Source organism: Durio zibethinus, unplaced genomic scaffold (genome assembly GCF_047325235.1).
Source record: "Durio zibethinus cultivar Kanyao isolate XHJ-2024 unplaced genomic scaffold, ASM4732523v1 HiC_scaffold_404, whole genome shotgun sequence".
NCBI classification, from domain to species: domain Eukaryota; kingdom Viridiplantae; phylum Streptophyta; class Magnoliopsida; order Malvales; family Malvaceae; genus Durio; species Durio zibethinus.
The window spans coordinates 449,089-455,000 of record NW_028323027.1 but is presented as its reverse complement, the minus strand read 5'-3'; positions in this window follow the sequence as shown (position 1 = coordinate 455,000).

The window sequence follows — 5,912 nt, the reverse complement described above, 5'->3', positions numbered from 1 at the left end:
GATGGCACATGCATCGACCATCATCGGCATAGGCTGCCCTTCGGTACGGGCACTTGCCTCGACCGCCATCGGCACAAGCTGGGCCCTGGTGTGGGTTGTTGCCTCGATCACCAGCGGCACATGCTGAGCCTTGGTGCGGGCGGTTGCCTCGAGCACCATCCGCAGACCCTGGGCCCTGGTGCGGCCGGTTGCCCCGATAACCATCGGCACACGCTGGGCCCTGGAGCGGCCGGTTGCCTCGATCACCATCGGCAAAAGCTGGGCCCTGGTGGGGGCGCTTGCCTCGACCACCATCGGCACACGCTGGGCACTGGTGCGGGCGCTTGCCTCGACCACCATCGGCACACGCTGGGCCCTGGTGCGGGCGGTTGCCCCCAGCACCATCGGCACACGTTGGGCCCTGGTGCGGGCGCTTGCCTCGACCACCATCGGCACACGCTGGGCCCTGGTGCGGGCGCTTGCCTCGACCACCATCGGCACACGCTGGGCCCTGGTGCGGGCGCTTGCCTCGACCACCATCGGCACACGCTGGGCCCTGGTGCGGCAGGTTGCCTCGACCACCATCGGCACACGCTGGGCCCTGGTGCGGTCGGTTGCCTCGAGCACCATCGGCACACGCTGGGCCCTGGTGCGGGCGGTTGCCTCGACCACCATCGGCACACGCTGGGCCCTGGTGCGGCAGGTTGCCTCGAGCACCATCGGCACACGCTGGGCCCTGGTGCGGCAGGTTGCCTCGAGCACCATCGGCACACGCTGGGCCCTGGTGCGGTCGGTTGCCTCGATCACCATCGGCACACGCTGGGCCCTGGTGCGGGCGGTTGCCTCGACCACCATCGGCACACGCTGGGCCCTGGTGCGGCAGCTTGCCTCGAGCACCATCGGCACACGCTCGGCCCTGGTGCGGTCGGTTGCCTCGAGCACCATCGGCACACGCTGGGCCCTGGTGCGGGCGCTTGCCTCGACCACCATCGGCACACGCTGGGCCCTGGTGCGGTCGGTTGCCTCGAGCACCATCGGCACACGCTGGGCCCTGGTGCGGGCGGTTGCCTCGACCACCATCGGCACACGCTGGGCCCTGGTGCGGGCGGTTGCCTCGACCACCATCGGCACACGCTGGGCCCTGGTGCGGGCGCTTGCCTCGACCACCATCGGCACACGCTCGGCCCTGGTGCGGTCGGTTGCCTCGAGCACCATCGGCACACGCTGGGCCCTGGTGCGGCAGGTTGCCTCGACCACCATCGGCACACGCTGGGCCCTGGTGCGGCAGGTTGCCTCGACCACCATCGGCACACGCTGGGCCCTGGTGCGGCAGGTTGCCTCGACCACCATCGGCACACGCTGGGCCCTGGTGCGGTCGGTTGCCTCGACCACCATCGGCACACGCTGGGCCCTGGTGCGGGCGCTTGCCTCGACCACCATCGGCACACGCTGGGCCCTGGTGCGGCAGGTTGCCTCGAGCACCATCGGCACACGCTGGGCCCTGGTGCGGCAGGTTGCCTCGACCACCATCGGCACACGCTGGGCCCTGGTGCGGGCGCTTGCCTCGAGCACCATCGGCACACGCTCGGCCCTGGTGCGGTCGGTTGCCTCGAGCACCATCGGCACACGCTGGGCCCTGGTGCGGCAGGTTGCCTCGACCACCATCGGCACACGCTGGGCCCTGGTGAGGGCGCTTGCCTCGACCACCATCGGCACACGCTCGGCCCTGGTGCGGTCGGTTGCCTCGAGCACCATCGGCACACGCTGGGCCCTGGTGCGGGCGCTTGCCTCGAGCACCATCGGCACACGCTCGGCCCTGGTGCGGTCGGTTGCCTCGAGCACCATCGGCACACGCTGGGCCCTGGTGCGGCAGGTTGCCTCGACCACCATCGGCACACGCTGGGCCCTGGTGCGGGCGCTTGCCTCGACCACCATCGGCACACGCTCGGCCCTGGTGCGGCAGGTTGCCTCGACCACCATCGGCACACGCTGGGCCCTGGTGCGGGCGCTTGCCTCGACCACCATCGGCACACGCTCGGCCCTGGTGCGGCAGGTTGCCTCGAGCACCATCGGCACACGCTGGGCCCTGGTGCGGGCGGTTGCCTCGACCACCATCGGCACACGCTGGGCCCTGGTGCGGGCGGTTGCCTCGACCACCATCGGCACACGCTGGGCCCTGGTGCGGGCGCTTGCCTCGACCACCATCGGCACACGCTGGGCCCTGGTGCGGCAGGTTGCCTCGAGCACCATCGGCACACGCTGGGCCCTGGTGCGGCAGGTTGCCTCGACCACCATCGGCACACGCTGGGCCCTGGTGCGGGCGCTTGCCTCGAGCACCATCGGCACACGCTCGGCCCTGGTGCGGTCGGTTGCCTCGAGCACCATCGGCACACGCTGGGCCCTGGTGCGGCAGGTTGCCTCGACCACCATCGGCACACGCTGGGCCCTGGTGAGGGCGCTTGCCTCGACCACCATCGGCACACGCTCGGCCCTGGTGCGGTCGGTTGCCTCGAGCACCATCGGCACACGCTGGGCCCTGGTGCGGGCGCTTGCCTCGAGCACCATCGGCACACGCTCGGCCCTGGTGCGGTCGGTTGCCTCGAGCACCATCGGCACACGCTGGGCCCTGGTGCGGCAGGTTGCCTCGACCACCATCGGCACACGCTGGGCCCTGGTGCGGGCGCTTGCCTCGACCACCATCGGCACACGCTCGGCCCTGGTGCGGCAGGTTGCCTCGACCACCATCGGCACACGCTGGGCCCTGGTGCGGGCGCTTGCCTCGACCACCATCGGCACACGCTCGGCCCTGGTGCGGCAGGTTGCCTCGAGCACCATCGGCACACGCTGGGCCCTGGTGCGGGCGGTTGCCTCGACCACCATCGGCACACGCTGGGCCCTGGTGCGGGCGCTTGCCTCGACCACCATCGGCACACGCTGGGCCCTGGTGCGGCAGGTTGCCTCGAGCACCATCGGCACACGCTGGGCCCTGGTGCGGCAGGTTGCCTCGAGCACCATCGGCACACGCTGGGCCCTGGTGCGGTCGGTTGCCTCGAGCACCATCGGCACACGCTGGGCGCTGGTGCGGGCGCTTGCCTCGACCACCATCGGCACACGCTGGGCCCTGGTGCGGCAGGTTGCCTCGATCACCATCGGCACACGCTGGGCCCTGGTGCGACAGGTTGCCTCGAGCACCATCGGCACACTATCGGCCCTGGTGCGGGCGGTTGCCTCGACCACCATCGGCACACGCTGGGCCCTGGTGCGGGCGCTTGCCTCGGGCACCATCGGCACACGCTGGGCCCTGGTGCGGGCGGTTGCCTCGAGCACCATCGGCACACGCTGGGCCCTGGTGGGTTTAGGCACATCTTCAAATTTCTGCCGTGCCAATGCCATTTTTATGGCTTGTAAATTCATACAATGGTCCCCTAAGCCTTCACGTGAAGTTTCGTTGGAAGATGACTCGTTTTCTATTTTTCACGATTTTCGAAACTTTTTGCGGTTCGGGATTTTTTAAAATTTTTTTATAAGGATTTTTGGCCCCAAATTTTGTAGGCATGATCCTTCTATTTTTGTTGGCATGCACAAAAAAATTCAGCTAAAAACTCGAAGTAGAGAAGATTTTGTGACCGTTTGAAAAAAGTGTCCCCATTTCAGACACTTTAACGGCTACTGGTAGCAAACCTGTAAAATCTCAAATGCTCTTTAAGGGGGTGTGAATTCTCAGAGGTTTGATGAGGGATAGGGGGCCAACACAAGGCCAAGTACCAGCACCCATCGCACACCATGTGCGCACACCCCCCCGGCCCCCCTCCCAATCGCCGGAACCCCAATGCCGCCGGTCAGGTTCTCCGGCGGTACTCCGGCGATGCTCCGGCGATGCTCCGGCGATGCTGTCCCGAGTGAAAAAAATGCGGCACCAGCACATGCTGGAGCCAAGCATGGGCACCGTGGCTCAAAATCGAACTTCGGCCAAGGCCTCGACCATCAATGGCACATGATGACGCATGGTGATGGCACATGCATCGACCATCATCGGCATAGGCTGCCCTTCGGTACGGGCACTTGCCTCGACCGCCATCGGCACAAGCTGGGCCCTGGTGTGGGTTGTTGCCTCGATCACAATCGGCACATGCTGAGCCTTGGTGCGGGCGGTTGCCTCGAGCACCATCGGCAGACCCTGGGCCCTGGTGCGGCCGGTTGCCCCGATAACCATCGGCACACGCTGGGCCCTGGGGCGGGCGCTTGCCCCCAGCACCATCGGCACACGCTGGGCCCTGGTGCGGGCGCTTGCCCCGAACACCATCGGCACGTGGGCCGAGTGAATCTTGTCCTGAGGGGCAGGAGGCGTCGAGTTGCATGATTAATTACTAATGTGTGCTCTTGCTGTATGGTGCAGGTGCCCCAGGGGGGGGGTGCAAGCCGAAGTATTCGGGTCCAAGCATGAGACTACTACACAGAAGAGTATGAAGTGGCTGAAGATTGAAGCCACAAGCGAGATGGTCAGTGGACCATGAGCTGCGTTGGTCAGTGGACCGTGAGTTCTTGTGGTCAGAGGATCACGAGAGTGTGTGTGTGAACCAGGATATTGAACTTGTATTGGCCGAAAGGGAAGGCTTCACGAGTAGTGGTGGTCAGTGGGCCACGACAGGATGTTTTCCAGTGGAACAAGAAAGGGAAAACGGCCAGTTGACAAGGCCTCAGTCGTGCAAGTCAGTGGACCTTGAGGATCGAGCGGGTGAATCCCCGAGTCAAACAAATCAGTGGGCTAGAAGTGCTGGTAGATCAGTGGGTCTCCGAGTATAAGCGGATTTTGGGACGCCCTAGGAACTGGGCTGGAGTCAAAACTATCGAGCAATAGAACCATCAAGGAGACAGGGTTGCGCATAATGCTGTGCTGAGTTTCGAGTAAAAGTGGGGGAGACCTGTCAATTCCCCACGAGACTGAGCCGAGATAAAAGAGCTTGAGCAATGGAGCATAGTGTTCAAGCCGGAGGCAAAGACCGAGTTAGCACGTTTTAAGGTGCCGTCTTGGGGGCGGTTGGCCTGAGGGCCACACCTAGAGAGGTGACCTTGGAGGGGCCGAGAGGACCCAAGTTGGGAGATGACCAAAGTGCTTGAATGCCACTGTGCTAGGGTCATCATGTAGAGTGCCGCATGAGTGCGGTTGACCTAAGCATCACGTCCAGAGGGGCGCATCAGTGAGTTGATGCTGCAAGCGTGCAGTTGGTGTGAGGGGTCACGTCCGGTGGGACGCACCACATGAGTGGCAAAGCTGTGGTCATTCATTCTACTGAGGGTCATCGATCAATGAGGGCACCACGAGGTCGCAACCTAACAAGGATCAAGGGATGAAGCCATGGTATGGCCCATATGAGTACAACCAAGATAGGTCAGGCGGTTCGAACTACAACAAAGCTGAGCAACAATGGGACCAATCTACACCAACTATGGACGAGTACTGTGGACGGTGCCTCATGTGACGGGACCTCGACCCAATCCTTGAGGGCACAAGTAAGAGACATATGAGGAAATGTCAGCTGTGTGCAACAAGATAGTTGGGTGTGGTCTTGGCGTCGATGAGGGCATCGACATAGTAAGTGGGGGAGAGTGTCATGGTCAGGCCTTGGTCCTGCCATGACTGATCCTGAACCAAGCAGTGGTCGAGACCGAGCTGGCGGGAAAGTGGTTCTACGAGATGTGGGCGTGCATTCCGAGCTTTGGAACATGATGCTAGCATGTTGTGGGGGCAATGGGAGCCCCGAGCCGCAAGATACGCGGGGAAGTTCGGGACAGTGGTCAGACACCCTCAAGCCAAGTAGCCGGGCGGGTGCCGTTGGTCGAAGCCATGCACGGGCACCTTCGAGTGGGTTGGTGGAGTAATGAGCAGAATCAAGGAGCAAGGGTGACCAAGAGGAAGATTACGGGGCCCTGAG